The sequence below is a fragment of the Pyrus communis genome, chromosome 16, assembly GCF_041283825.1.
Source record: "Pyrus communis isolate YQ-2024b chromosome 16, ASM4128382v1, whole genome shotgun sequence".
In the NCBI taxonomy this organism is placed as follows: domain Eukaryota; kingdom Viridiplantae; phylum Streptophyta; class Magnoliopsida; order Rosales; family Rosaceae; genus Pyrus; species Pyrus communis.
The window spans coordinates 23,583,588-23,600,398 of record NC_142580.1 but is presented as its reverse complement, the minus strand read 5'-3'; the positions used below and the strand labels follow the sequence as shown (position 1 = coordinate 23,600,398).

The window sequence follows — 16,811 nt, the reverse complement described above, 5'->3', positions numbered from 1 at the left end:
GTAACATGTCTTCTTTTCTTTTGTTTTTTTGGTTGAAAAGAAAAACTAAAAAACATTCAGGAACCATTTTCCCTGGTGTACTAGTAGGAAGGCGTTCACAACATTCGGAAATTCACTACTGAACATGAGGAGCCCATCCCATGTACGGTGATTTTTGTTTGATGCTGTGCATAATTCATATAAATGAAGTTATTTTTCAGTCAACCGAAAGCATGATTATAAAAAGCCAAAAATTATTAGTTGTAAAAGAGTACAAGAATTAATTCAAGTTATAAGCAGGAATAGAAGCTTGATCATGAATTCATGATAGACTTCTTTATAATTATTGATCATAGGCCAAAGCCACCAACTTTCTATTGGTCGAGTGTTATCTCTCGTCCACAATGTTGGAAGAGGTTGCGAGTTAGAATTCCCCTTCCGCGAATGACAAACTAAATAAATATAGGCCATAGCCTAAACTATGCCTTCCATAGGATATTTGAAGCCTCCTCATGGCAGAAAAAGTTACTGGATGAATCATCTCTAATGAATTCACATCCCCAGCCCCACCTCTCCAATAAGAAAAGTAAACTGCTGGAACGTGAGCAACTTTCCAATGATCTTCCCCACTATCAGGAAGTAGTGGCTGGATTAATTCATTTGGCATATCGAAAAATTCTAGCAACTTTTAAATTTTTAAATGCTCAATGCCTGATCGGACCTTCTTCAGCAAGTTGCGGTGCTGGATTATTCACTTTTCTAGACAAGGCATTACTCCCTCATCCGTGATAATCTTTTCCACTCCTAATTTGTCATACCTAATACCTTTAGACTTGGGAACCCTCCTTCCTTAAAATGCAAACATTCCCCGTCATAAACCTGAAGCAGTTCAAGATGTACCTGATTTGGCAAACCTTGTAGATGTACTAGAGGATCCTCCTTTAGCCGACTCCATTTCAAAAAGAGTCTCACCAGGTTATGAAGAGAAGAAATCCAGTGTGGTAAGTTTTCTAAATGCCTTGTCAAATATAGTCACTGAGATCCAGAAAACAGAATCAAAGTTCGGGTCGTGTCTGCCAAAGCTTATCACTCATTGTTCATGCACAACATGTAAGTAAAGCTTTAGAGTTTTTATGAACAATTTTCTTTCTCTGCAGTGTATATGTTCCCTCCTCCTTTGGGTAAGCCTGCCAGATAAGTCCTCTTAACGTTGCGTATGAGTTTTGACATGTAATCTTTTCCGAGTATTCTCTATGTATCGTCCCTAAGCACGTAGGTTTCCATATAGCTAGGTGCAAACACGTGTGATATTAGCTTAGTGTACGTACAATTCTATAACTTGGTGGGTCGCAGGTGTATTCGACCCACTCTTGAAGAGCTGGAGAATTTTGGTACTCCGGACTTCACTGTATACAATGCTGGCCAGTTCCCGTGTAATCGTTACACCCACTACATGACATCCTCTACTAGCATAGACCTTAATCTTGCTCGGAGGGAAATGGTCATCCTCGACACCATGTACACTGGGGAAATGAAGAAAGGTCTTTTCAGTGTCATGCATTATCTCATGCCTAAGTGACAAATCCTATCCCTGCATTCTGGCCGCAATATAGGGAAAGATGGAGATGTTGCCCTTTTCTTTGGATTGTCAGGTATAGTATCGTCAATAGATCGCGGTTGTCATCTTGGTCTCGCAGCCATATGATATGTGCTCTCTTACTCTTGCTCGCTGTCTGTTAGCTTATGACAATTTAATTGTTTCTTATGGTATTTGCCTTTTCTTTTCATTTTACTATTTAGGTACTGGAAAGACAACTCTGTCTACGGGTCACAATAGGTACTTGATTGGAGATGATGAACACTGCTGGACTGAGAACGGTGTGTCAAATATCGAAGGTGGTTGCTACGCCAAGTGCATTGACCTGTCAAGGGCGAAAGAGCCAGACATTTGGAACGCCATCAAGTTTGGCGCTGGTAATATGTCACCTTGATTTCTTGGATATGTGGATATGATGGAAGGAATAGTGTTTAATTTGTTTGGTCTTTTGAATTCGACTTGAATTTATTGGATTTTTGCAGCATAGCAAGGAAGAAGAGGAGAAGAAGAAGCCTTGGACGTTTTTGCATTCAAGTTGGAGTGTTGGAACGTTTTAAGGTGTAATCTATCTTTTGTTTTCAATGTTGAATTCGAGTTTTTTTTGTTTTGTTGTGAACATGAGAGGCTAAACTCGTTTTAGCTAGGGGAGACTTTGAAACCATGATTATGTTTATGATATGAATTGATTAATTCCAATTGTGATTTCATAAATTGTGAATGCAATTTACTTAACCGTTTGATGGATAACTGTTGACCCTAAAAATTACAAAACCTACGTGACGCGCAGGCCGAGTAACTAATAAGCTAACTACGTCCTTCGGTCAAATGCGGGGCGTGCCAACTCGTCGGCCGAGCCTGGCCGAGGAGTAAAATTTGTTGATGTAGCTTTGAGCGCGTTGCTGACTTCTTTAACTTGCGATTGCGACCGAGGAAGGAACACTCTCGGTCTCTGGGTTCTACAGCCTGAAGACAAGGCTACTAATTCTGCGGAGTTCACAAATCGTCCGAGCCCGATTCGGTCACTGTGATTATATTCGTGAGAGTATAAGCACGTCGAATCGAGACCAAGGTGTATGGGCACAGGTACTCGAACGTGATATATGTCTTGACGGTAAACGTAGTTCGGCCGTCGGAATGCCGAACCCTGAAACTCACCTGTGAGTATCCAATCATAAACCACTCGGCGACCAGTACGCCGAGCAATGTAATTCGTAACACCTAACTATGCCGAGAAAGCTTAGCAAGGTGACCTCTGCCAACAAAGGTTCGAAAACCTTTCTCGACCGAGACTTGGATAGATAATCGGTCGACCTCGACGCAGTGCTGTTTATCCAAACTGAAGATGCTTCTCGGTCGGCTGATTCTGCGGCAGCAGTGCTGTTTATCCAAACTGAAGGTGCTCGCCGGGCGCTTCCACAGTGCTGTTTATCCAAACTGAAGGTGTGTCGGCAGAAAAAGAAAAGGAAAAAATCTCAAGATGTTGAGAGGTTTTGCGTAGGGCAATTGTATGCTGATTTGAAGGTCTCTTGAATGGTGTTCGCAGGCTTGTATTTATAGAAGCAGATGTGTGGTGCGGCTTCACTTGTGTAGAATTTGATTTTAATTCAAACTCATCAGCTAGAGTCTAGGTCAAAGACTTCTCAAGGTAAGCAACAACCTATCTTTTAGATATCATTTATCTTTAAACGATCCGCTGGATATAGCCAATATTAGGCTTAGATAATCCAATATATATTAAGAGATAATATTATGATTAAAACCACAATATTATTCCTTAATAATAATTGAAAATTATCTCAACCACTTTATCATCCAACGGTCTAGAACTTTACTCATCTAACGGCCTTGATTGTATGGGCCGATAGCGTAAATTTAGGTCCAAACAATAACTTATTCTTGTATGTGGATTAGGGAGGCATACTTAATTTGCATGCTTGAATTTGGTGCTAGAATATAAGGGAGTTTCACATAATCGTTACAAACTTATATTCACAAGTAGTTAAGGTTGTTTTCACAATCATGTTAAGTAAATTCCTAGCATGAGTATCATGATTTATAGTTACAAGTGCTTTGTCAATACTTATGATTTTCATAGAACGTAATGATCTTTGATTGTATCTCTATTATGATGTCACGTAGGGAACTTTTGAAGAATGCTTTGGGTTGTCATATGATGTCATCCAATCCAATAACTAAAGGAGAATCTAAGGGTTACTTAGTGATGTCACGGTTAATCTGGGGTGTTGAGATTCATGGTTTATCGAAAAAACAACTGGAAATCAATTTGTATTTGAATGTATCATGTGTGGGAAAGAATCCTCTAGCTAGTCAATCGTCCATAGGTTTTCTCAAATTCGTCCAAAGTTTACTTAAGTCTTTTAGTTACTTGTTTTCATCTTAAATTCATCAAAAACCCAATCCCCTTTATTTTGCTAAGTCAAATATGTCCCATTGTGTGTGTTTTAAGTATTTTGAGTCAAAACCAATTCTATTTTCGTCCAAATTAAGTCTTAGAGTCTAGTTTGAGTCTTTTTTATTGTTTTGTGTTGTTTTGAGTCTTTTGAGTTTATTTTGAATCATATAGGTTTAGTTAAGAGTCTTTGAGTTTGTTTAAGTGTTTTTAAGCATATTTTTGTATATTTGAGTCAGTTTTCATTAGATTAGCAATCCCTCCTAATCCCCGGCCTAGAACGATCCTTACTTATATCTTTACTACAATTGTCAAAAAGAGGGTTTAATTTGAGTGCTATTATTTATCACATCAACTCACCTGAAGCTTACCTGGGCGTCCGCGGCGTCATTTAGCACTTCAAAACACTCACAATAGTTAGGTTCAAGTAATATCCATATGAATATGCCATGATGCAATCTAACCCAAACATTTCATGATATTCCCAAAATATATAATATGGCGTAACATGTACTATTAATAACACCCTACTCCCAAACTATTTACTTTTGAGAGTAATTGTCAGTGATAAGCCCAATTAGACACTAGTTAAATTAACTATCATTACTTACCTTTCCTTACTTCAATTTCTTGGTTCTTCATGCATTGATTTATGATTAACTTTTAATCACCAAATCATAAAGCTAAATCTCACACTTCCCACCAATGTCCCTCACATTGCTAAATTCACTAAACAAGGCTATTGTCTCGATTATTTAATTTCATTTATTATATGGCTGCATCTAACGTCTTGTTAGACTGCCCACGTACCCTAAACAAGAATCAAGCCATTCATAGTTTGCAATGATTAATTGTAGGTAACAAGCATAGATCACTTTAGAAGTGTTTGTGGAACTATCAATTATATGCCTATTAAAGAAAAAGACCCACTCACTTAGAGTCCACGCTATGATTATCTTGCACGCACATCGAGACATCACGATCTATCGTCGCCTGTGACCAATTATCAAATCATGTCTCAAAGTTCTTACTGATAGAATACATAATTTACATAAAACATATCCTCAAGGACCTTCAAGAATAATTTGAGACCCATTGACCAAAAGTCAACCGTCGATCCTTGATCGACGGTAGGGTTTACAACCCTATATAACTCGATTCGGAAGATCCGCATATCAGATTTCCAATCCGTAACTTCCAAAGATCCACATTATGCTTCTAGATTGCATACTAAAATTTTATTATGATCCAACGGTTGGATCCTCGTCAATTCCCAAAACTGATTAGCGGTTAACGTTTTAATTTATGAACTTACAAATCCAATTCGAAAAGATCTGTACGTCAGATTCTCAATCCGTAAGTTCCTATATTCTTCAAATATTATGTACTACAATGTAACAAATTTTGGTGACGATCCAACAATTGGATCGTCAATTCACATAAATGCCTATTAACATATCATAGAGAATTTTGGTTCCAATGATCAACCTACGTCATTCAAATATCAAGAATAAATTCAAGACATTTAACATAGCCTAAAAATAGCATTGGTGGCCCACTGGCCACGTGCCGCCGTGGGCGACGGTCGGCCGCCCGACTCGCCGGAAAATCCAACAATTTCCAAAAATTACCAAAATTTACAGGAATGAAGATCTCAAAGAGAGGAACAACGTTCATACCTGCCACAAAGTCTAAAAATGGACGGAAGATAGGTAATTTTTCTCACGAAGCCGGCGGGTGCCTAAAGTTTCCTGGTGTCGATTCGTCGTCTACGGTGGTCCAACGGGGTCAAGGTTGGTTGGGTTTTTCTCCTGGGAGGATGGGCTACAAAGCCCAAGTGGTGGCATCTTCCATCGCTTTGCTGATTTGCCGGAAAATAAAAAAGGATGGCTGGAGCACCGTAAGAACCGTCAACTTTCATGGCCTCCACCCACCACATGCCGTGGTTAATGAAGGTGGTTCTTGGTGGGTTCTGTAGAGGGGAATGAGAGCTTCAAGATGGTGGTGGTGGCGTCAAAAAACTCCACCGGAGTTGGCCGGAATCGGCCTTTGAAAATGGGTGGTCGCAAGTGGAAAAACCCACAGGAAAGCTGGGAGCTTTCAATTTTATTTTATTTTTTCTTTCTTTCTTTTCTAATTTCTCATTGGTCCTCCATCCCTTTTAATTTGATTGGTCCATTTTTCTCTTTACTTAAGGCTGATTAGTTAGCCTTCCCACAAGGTGGGAGTTCAAATAATTTAACAACCTTTAAATAACCAACTTCAAACGTCCGTAATTATACCGTTATAATTCAGACTCGCAAACGACTTTCGTCTATGCGTTCGTAGTGGCAAGTACTGCAAGGATATGCTAAAAGAATAAGTCATACGTCACTCTAACCGATGATCAACGGAAGTCAAAGTCCTTGCCTCTAGGGCATTTTTGTAAATTCAAGCTTCTAAAATTAATAAAAACATAAAATTTGGAACGGGTTGTCACAATCTACCCACCTTAGAAAAATTTTGTCCTCGAAATTTGAAATCAACTAGAGATGTTGTACAAAAGAGAATGTCCTTCCGTCACGATTAGAGTGTAGTGATTCCTCTTTCATGCCTCAAAACTCAAACTTTCATTCTCTTTCAAAACAATACTACAGTATAAAGTCTCTTACGAAAGCATCAAGTCAAAATAGATATATTTAAATCGAAATTGAACATTAAGAGTTTTCACCCACACACTTGCGGTTTTACCTATTCTGAAGGTAAGTGTATAATAGCATTGGGTTAATCCCAACAATAAGTAAACAAATAAATGTAATCGAACGAGGGTGACAACCCGTTCCAAATTTTACGTTTTTATTAATTTTAGAAGCGTGAATTTACGAAAATGCCCTAGAGGTAAGGACTTTGACTTCCGTTGATCATCGGTTAGAGTGACGTATGACTTATTCTTTTAGCATATCCTCATAGTACTTGCCACTACGAATGCATAGGCGAAAGCCATTTGCGAGTCCGAATTATAACGGTATAATTACAGACGTTTGAAGTTGGTTATTTAAAGGTAGTTAAATTATTTGAACTCCCACCTTGTGGGAAGAATAACTAATCAGCCTTAGGTAAAGAGAAAAATGGACCACTCAAATTAAATAGGGATGGAGGACCAATGAGAAATCAGAAAAGAAAGAAAGAAAAAAAAAAAAAAAATGAAAGCTCCCAGCTTTCCCATGGGTTTTTCCACTTGCGACCACCCATTTTCCAAGGCCGATTCTGGCCAACTCCAGTGGAGTTTTTCGACGCCACCACCACCATCTTGAAGCTCTCATTCCCCTCTACAAAACCCACCCAAGAACCACCTTGATTAACCACGGTATGTGGCAGGTGGAGGCCACGAAAGTTACGGTTCTCACAGTGCTCCGGCCACCCTTTTTGATTTTTCAGCAAATCGGCAAAGCAATGGCAGATGCCACCACTTGGGCTTTGTAGCCCATCCTCCAAGGAGCAAAACCCAACCAACCTTGACCCAGTTGGATCACCGTAGACGACGAATCGACATTGGGAAACTTTAGGCACCCGCCGGCTTCGTGGGAAAAATTGACTATCTTCCGTCCCCTTTTGGACTTTGTGGTAGGTATGAAAGTTGTTCCTCTCTTTGAGATCTTCATTCCTGTAAATTTTGGTAATTTTTGGAAATAGTTAGATTTTCCGACGAGTCGGGGCGGCTGACCGCCACCCACAGCGGCGCGTGGCCAGTGGGCTGCCAATGCTATTTTTAGGCTATGTTAAATGTCTTGAATTTAGTCTTGATATTTGAATGACGTAAGTTGATCGTTAGAACCTAAATTCTCTACGATACGTTAATAGGTATTTATGTGAATCGACGATCCAATCGTTGGATCGTCACCAAAATTCGTTACATTGTATTACATAATATTTCAAGAACATAGGAACTTATGGATTGGGAATCCGAATACAGATCTTTCCGAATTGGATTTATAAGTTCATAAAATAAAACGTTAACCGCTAATCAATTTTGGGAATTGACGAGGATCCAACCATTGGATCGTAATAAAATTTTAGTATATTAATCTAGAAGCATAATGTGGATCTTTGGAAATTACGGATTGGAAATCTGATATGCAGATCTTTCGAATAGAGTTATACAGGGTTGTAGACCTTACCCAATCGAGTGATACAGGGTTGACTTTTGGTCAATGGGTCTCAAATTATTCTTAAAGGTCCTTGATGATATGTTTTATGTAAATTATGTATTCTATTAGTAAGAACTTTGAGACGTGATTTGATAATTGGTCACAGGTGACGATAGATCGTGATGTCTCGATGTGCGTGCAAGATAATCATAGCATGGATTCCAGGTCAATGGGTCTTTTTCTTTCATAGGCATATAATTGATAGTTCCACAAACACTTCTAAAGTGATCTATGCTTGTTACCTACAATTAATCATTGCGAACTACGAATGGCTTGATCCCTGTTTAGGGTACGTAGGTAGTCTAACAAGATGTTAGACGCAGCCATATAATAAATGAGATTAAATAATCGAGACAATAGCCTTGTTTAGTGAATTGAGCAATGTGAGGGACATTGGTGGGAAGTGTGAGATTTAACTTTATGATTTGGTGATTAAAAGGTAATCATAAATCAATGCATGAAGAATCAAGAAATTGAAGAAAGGAAAGGTAAGTAATGATAGTTAATTTAACTAGTGTCTAATTGGGCTTATCACTGATGATTACTCTCAAAAGTAAATAGTTTGGGAGTAGGGTGTTATTGATTGTACATGTTACACCATATTATATATTTTGGGAATATCATGAAATGTTTGGGTTAGATTGCATCATGGCATATTCATATGGATATCACTTGAACCTAACTATTGTGAATGCTTTAAAGTGCTAAATGACGCTGCGGACGCCCAGGTAAGCTTCAGGTGAGTACATGTTGATGATAGTGATGGTAGCGAGTATGATTGTGTTGAGATATATCATAGCTCATAAACCTGCACCTCGGTGCTAGTGCTCCCGCCTGTGGCCAGGGCACAACCCTTCACGTGATGTTCACCTCCCGCACCTTACGCTCACCTTGGATCCAAGGTAGGTGCATAGTCCTGTTATACAGACCAATTTAGATGGTTCCAACCTGTAGGTGACCCGCGATTATTCGCACAGTCTTCACGTGATTGTAGCACTTGAGTGTATTTATTTACACCTAGTCTTGTCGTACAGACCACAAAACTACCCAAAACTGAAGAAAAGTTAACATATTTTTCCGTAATCGACGAGGTGGCAAAGTTCGAGCATTAGACACAAAACCAAGAATGCTCACATCACGCGTGTGATGAACACAATACTACCCAAATTATGCTCTGACGTCGTGTGTGAAATGGGTTCGCTCCCACTCACAACGTACTCTGGTATTTAAAATTTTTAGGTTCAAATTATTCACATTTTTTCTACACTCTATCACATTTTATGGCTTTGTCACCTTTCAGGTGTCAGCCAACACAGCTCGATTCAGGGTCCAAGTGGACTTTCTGGGTCGGGGTGTGTCACCAATCCATTAGTATAAACAAGATTCTTACAAAGTGTCAACACAAGCTCAATTCCTAGATCCTAATTTATGGTGTAGTTTATACCTTTGTACAACCTAGCCTTACACGAGAACAGGATTCCTTTGGTCTTCGCGAAGTGGTAGCTCTTTCTGAGCTCTTCACCTTGTGGCGCTGAAACCAACACGATCCATGATATGATAAAAATGACGATATGAAATTTGGATTCAAATGACCAACTGAAGGATTATTTTGGAAGATGACATGTTCATTTAAGCAACATCATTAGCATGCAATTAACAAATTAAAGGCGGAATCATGCTAGCATGCACTTAAAAACAAAACATTACCCATGAATGTTCAAAGCCTAGTAAAATGGTGAACCAATAATCAACTCAAAACAAAGTGAGTTGAAATATATATACCTTCGTAGATTCCTCTTTGTATTTAAACAAAGGCTAATCACCCAAAGAGAGGGCCTTCATTCCTTGCATCTTAGATCTATGGATTTGGATGGATGAAAAAGGTTTCTCCAAAGTTCCCAAAATTGAGAACCTCTAATGATTCATCACCAAGGCATAATGAAGAAGAAATGAGTGACCTTGGAGGAGTTTGATTGCTAGATGATCCCTCCAAGGTGGCCGAAATTTTAGAGAGAAAGGAGAGCTTGTGTTCTCATCCTTTCCCCAAAACAACCCTTAATGAATTTTAGGCTATAAAGTCCTTTATATAGTCCCTTCAAATAAGTGACCTAATGGACCAAAAGCCCTATTCTTCTAACATGGCCGGCCTATAGGGTTTATTGGGCTTTCAAGCCCTTTGTTTATTCAAGTTGTCATACAACTTGAGTTAATGGGCTTGACATTCAAATCCCATTGGGCCGTGCGGCCCAAAACTAACCCGAGGTCTTTAACGAACTTATTCGTTTGATTAATTAACATATTAATTAATCCTAGCATTAGATAAATAATTAAACCATTTAATTATTCTTACTCATCTCCGTTGTTTCTTCAAACTCTACCTTACTCGGTGAACGATCCATTAGGTTCCTTTTAGCGAGGCAGTGGGCGATTAAAACTCTTTCTAATCGATTGTGAATTGAAACTTACTTTCAATTCTCCCGTTAGTGATAATACACTTTTAGGGCTTCCACAAACCATGGTTGACGCCTAGCAGCATGTCATGGTTACCCAAGCTAATCAGAAGAGGTGGAGAACCTATTCAGTTTTAGGATTACAAATGCAATACGGTCTTTCTCTAATACAATACTCTTGACCACATTGTTTGGTTTGATAGTTTATTCATGTCTACTATCCAATGTGAGTCTTGTGCTTATATGATTACCTTGAATGTGATTTGGAACACATTCCTAAATCTCATTCATACTTTGGCCAAAGATTCTTAATCATATCATAGAGTATTCTCCCTCAAACAGTTTGAAGGTTAGAGATCCCTTGTTGCGCATTCACTTGCCTCCATGGCTAAGTGGCTTAACCCCAATGATGCCGTGGACACCCTCCTAATGGAGTGACTTTGACATAATCAAAGATTAAGGACCTAACCACAAGACAACTGTGATGCCTCAGGTCAAAAGACTAATTTGCATTATCCCAACCATGAGTTCTCATGTGACATGAATATGAGAACTCTTCGTTGATCGTGTTCAGTGAACTCATTCTCTATTAAGCATCTACGTACTTGTCTTGATGTCACACACACCAATGACTCGAGACTAGTCACTCTCCCTGAGAGAAGACATAGCACGTACTGATCTTAACGGACTGTCAATGCCCAATTGACAATCCTATGATCAGGAACGTTTAGGATGTGTCAACGAAAGAATGGTCTCATGAATCTAACTTCTTTAGATCGCATTCTTCCAATCACATATTCCTTGGACTTATCGTTTAAGCATATAACATTTATATGAGACGGCTCAAACAATAATCTTTGCCCTTTACATTTAAACTACATTAGTTTAACTTTGTGAAATGTCCGTAAAGTATCATCATATGATTGGTTTTAGGGCACATTTCCAACAATCTCCCACTTGCACTAGAGCCAATCAGCTTGGTTATCAGTGATGATACCTCTTCTGTAATTCATTTCATAAATGGCTGAGTAGTAGGCCTAAACAAGATGGATATCTATATGTTATCCATAGAAGCAACCTTGAGAATAACGACGTCACCATTATTCATGATTCCTAATCATGTGGTTCAGTCTCTCATTTGAGTTCGGACCTTGATGAGACCTTGATTCCCTGGCTTGAGCTATCGCCCCATTAGTGTCATACACTTTCTGGTTGGAACCGAATAGAGAGTTCATAAATGAACTTTCCCATCCAAGCAACATTGTTGTAAACTTCTATATGGCAATATATTTTGCATTCATAATGGAACACACTAAAGTCATTACTTTAATGTTTCCATCCAAATATCTTTTTAGTCATAATAAAGAGATATATGTTTATCTCTTCATTCATAATGAAGAAATATCCAATGATGGATTAGATTCATAATCTAATACATTTACGCTTCCATTACGTTACTCTAATTCTTTCTCAATTATTGAGTAATATATCCTTTAGTATTTCTCAAATACTTAAGGACTCACTTGACAGTTGCCATGGTTCTGATCCTGGGCTTGCACTGATATTGTCTTGTACCTTTCTAGGTACATCTTATATCAATGTTTTTCATACAATATGAAATACATAAATCACCTTTCTGCTTATGCATAAATGATTCTATTTACGCATTATTTCTTTGGGAGTCAAAGGGTACATTCCCTTTGAGAAGAACAACTTCCTAGTCTCACTAGAATTGTCATTCTAATTGAAGTTTATCATCAAATGAGAAACTTCCTAGCATCTCTTGTCTATTTTAGGGATTGATATAATCCAATTATATCTTGAAATATATCATTATAGATTTCCATTCAATTATATAGACTATATCTCCCATATACATTCTATCGTTATAGAATAACTTTAACGAAGAAGTACTCTTTTCTTTTCCAAAAATTAATATATCATATATATATTTAAATTTAGGAATACGATTAACTCCCACTAATCTTTTGTAAACCTAGTAAACAAAAGATTCATTTACATCTTTATGAGAAATCAAACAATTGATCTTTTCTCATAAGACGCTTATAGCTCCCACTAGCTTGCTAAGATCCATGATGGATGGATCTCTACAACTAACCTGTCTTGTGATTTATAGTTTTAGACATATATTATCAAGACTATCTTAATAATGGTTTCGGAAACCCATATTATGTCCAAACATTAAATCACCATTTAGTTGTAGCTAGCAATCTTCGAATTAATTGAAACCAAGACTACGTCAAAGATGGTTTCTTCAAAGTCAACCATTCTCTTTGAGTGTAGTCACCTTAAGCTACCAATTAGCTGTGAAGGTTTCATTATTTCGGGTCAAATGGTACTTTACCATTTCCTTGAGTATATATCGTATATACACTCAATGTAGTCATAAGGATTTTCATTCTTATTTCTTTCGAATTAAGAGGTGCAACTCTATGACATAGTCATAAAGTTCAAACCATTCAACTGAGACGGTTTATAAATCCTTCTGGACTACCTTGGAGGTTGTGGTATAGGAACTAGGTTGTCTTAGAAGTATATATCATATATATATGGGTAATTGATAATGTCCAACGAACTAAATCTTATTCATGTTCATTCTTCTCCTAATGGAGAAATTCATTATCTTACGATGCTACTTTCCTTGATATTTTTCAAGGAAATTAATCTAAAGTGTTACTTTTTCCTTGGATCAAATCTAAGGAGGTAAATACTTTAGATGTCTTACCCATCTACTTACATTTCTTGAATTCTTTGAAACCTTTTGCAAAGTATTCGGACTTGTGTTTATTCAAAATAAACTATAGTCCAACCGAGAGTGATCTTCGGTGAATGTCATACAACATGAGTAGTATTATGTTGTGGACAAGTGCCACTAACATCTAAGTGAATTAACCTCAACAACTTTGTGATTCTTTCTTCTTTCCAAAAGAATAAAGATTCGAACATTTCGCCTCTATACAATTTTAACAAGAAGGTATTGGATCCAGATCTAACGATCCAAAGCATTGATAGGAGCATATTTATGCGACTTAATTGGCTTGTTCTCATACATTTACGTTGTGTTTCTTTAGTTATTTTAGTCCTTTATGCCATTTTCGTGTGTTTCTAGGTTCATATGGCTAAGGAAGCAAAAAGGTGCATTTTGGAGCAAAATTGGGCTTGGAATGGATAGCTTATGTTTGGAGCCAAGGTTTTAGTGTCAAAGTATGCAAAAAGAAGCAATTTGGAGCATTCTAGAGCATTTTTGGGCCAAGATTGGATAGTGCAAGCATGGAGGCATGAGGATGGACGAATTTGAAGGCTTGAATTCAGTTAGGGAGCTGCAAGGGGGCCTAAAAACCTTATTTCTAGAAGGCTTTATCTATTCACACATGGTGCCTAATTCCTACCTTGTCTCCTACCTTGTCTCCTACCTTTCCTAGCCCTATAAATAAGGCTTTGCAGCAAGGCACTAAGGGGGAACATTGATTCACGCTAGAAATTCATTCCCTCTCTCTAACACAGCCATACTTCACCATTCTTCATATTTTCTGCCCAAAAACACTCCTTGCCTTCCCCTACATCCATCCCTACCCTAAACACATCATTCTACATCATCCATAACCCCCAAAACTCACCAAAACCCCTTGTGCCGCACCAACAAAGAGGAGGAGAAGAGGCCTAAACGTTCATACAATTCAAGTTTGAGTTGTTGGAATTTTTAGGTGTACTTCCTTTCCTTGATTTCAATGTTTACTTTGTTATTACTCTCTAAGTTTGTTGTAATCATGAGTGGCTAAACCCCTAATTAGTTAGGGGAAAGTTTGAAGCCATGAACATGTTTGAAATATGAATTGATTTCTTCCAATTGTGATTTGTTAAGTTGTGATTGCAATTCAATTATCATGTTTATTAAAAACTTGTTTTTGTATGTTGATTAGGGATGCATACTTAATCTTCATGCATAAACTCGATGCTAGTTTATAAACGAGTTTCACCTAATCGTCACAAGTTTATAAACATGAGTAGTGAAGGTTGCTAGTCACAACCGCGTTAATTGAATTCTTGGCAAGAGTATCACGCATTCATAGTTACAATTGCCTCGTCAACACTTATAATTTTCATAGAGCATAATGATCTCTCATTGTATCTCTTCTATGCATTCATGTTGAGAACCATTGGAGAATGATTTGAATTGTCGCATGCATCATCCAATTCAATAACATAAGGAAAATTTGAGAGTTCATTAGTGCATCACGATTAACTTGGGGTGTTGAGCATCATAGTTAATGAAAAGCAATTGGAGAATCGATTCATATATAAATGTGTCATGTGTGGAGAATGGACCTCTAACTAATCCATCCATCATCTTGTTTCTCAAATCCGTTTATACAATCTGCCTAGTTTATTAACTTGTTTTGTTAATTCAATTTTCGTCAAATCAAAACCCCCCTTTACTTTCTTGTTCCTTGGTGCTTAGAATCTGTTTAGTTTATGTTTTAAAAGTGTTTTGAATCAAGCCATAATCTTAAATTCGTCCAACATTGGGTTTAAGGTCAGAAACTGCCTAGTTAGTGCTTTTAGGCAGTTTTGAGTCTTTTGAACTTGTTTTGAGTCCTTTGAGTCTTTGTGAACGTTTTTAACTTTGTTTTTATGTTTTTGAGTCAATTTAGAGGTTTTAGCAAGCCCTCCTAATCCCCGGTCTAGAACGATCCCTACTTGCATCCTTACTACAATTTGACAACAAGAGGGTTAATTTGTGTGCTTAACTATTTTCGCATCAAATTTTGGCGCCGTTGCCGGGGATTAGCAAAATTGCTAATCCCTTGTGTTTTTGCCGTATGTTTTTAGTGTAATTTACCTAGTTTCTTATTTTGTTTTGTTTAGGTACTAGTGCATGACGCGGAGTTCTCAAACTGTGCATGCACATATCTTGGACTTTAACGACGATTTTGAACGTGATTTGAGAAGAAAGAGGAGGCATCCCGAACCTAGTGAACCTAGTTCAAGTTCAGAGGCCGAAGCTGAGTTTGAAAGTGTGGAAGAAGAAGTTATGGCAGCGGACAATCGGACCATTAAAGAGCTTTCGGCCTCGGGGTTGGCCAATGCCGCACCATTATGCATTTAATACCCCGCGGCTGCCCAAGGCAAGACCAATGAATTCGAGTTGAAGTCAAGCTTGTTGCACCACATTCCGAAATACCATGGGCCTTCCATGGAGGATCCCAACAAGCATCTCAAGGAGTTCGAGGTTGTTTGTTCGAGCATGACACCCATAAATGTCGATGGGAGCATTCTAATGATGAAAGCTTTTCCATTCTCTCTTGTGGAAAAGGCTAAGGATTGGCTTTATGAATTGGCACCCGGGACCGTTACTTCTTGGGAGAGCATGAAGAGAGCGTTCTTGGAGAAGTTCTTTGATAGGAGCATATTCATGCGACTTAAATGGCTTGTTCTCGTACAATTACGTTATGTTTCTTTAGTTATTTTAGTCCTTTATGCTTCTTTTGTGTGTTTTCAGGATCATAGAACGTGTTTGACGAAAGGATGCATTTTGGAGTAGTTTGGGGCATTAAATGGATTGCATATGCTTAAACGCCAAGTAGATGGACGAAATTGAAGACCAAACTATCATAACCACCTATCATACACATATCATTCACTATACACATATCATTCACTTATCACATATCATTCACTTATCACTTAACATATCATACACTTATCATAAACATTCACCCACATGCACCCTTTAAACAAACCCAAACATGCAGCCACACAAACACCAACCCTTGCCGTGGCTTTCACATCTCCATTTCAGCACACTCCACATGTAATTCCAGCTTTCCAACCTAGCCACATTCACATGCATTCACTCATAATCATTCACCAAACTTGCAGCCACATTTCCACCTATTCCTAGCTGTCATGTTCCCTCTCATTTACCTATAAATAAGCATGCATTGCAGCCACAATTGATTGATTCCATTCACAACACAACACACAACACAAAACTGCCCATTCTATGCCGTGCATCCTCTTCCATTTTCTGCAGTTTTTCTCCTCCATTGCTTCCATCTCCAACCACTCCCCACTCCATTCCACATACACCTAAAGCCCTAAACATCTCCTTAGACCTTGTGCTACAACAACGAGGAAGAGAAGAGTGCCTAAACGTTCATACAATT

General features: G+C 38.2%; 1 long non-coding RNA gene across 1 annotated transcript; it reads left to right on the top strand.

Annotated features, from left to right (window-relative positions):
• The first annotated feature begins 74 nt into the window (after positions 1-74).
• LOC148690155 (uncharacterized) lies at positions 75-2,287 on the top strand. The gene is made up of 3 exons (XR_015957915.1): positions 75-1,631; positions 1,780-1,953; positions 2,059-2,287. It is a non-coding gene; the product is annotated as an uncharacterized LOC148690155 (long non-coding RNA).
• The last annotated feature ends 14,524 nt before the right edge of the window (positions 2,288-16,811 follow it).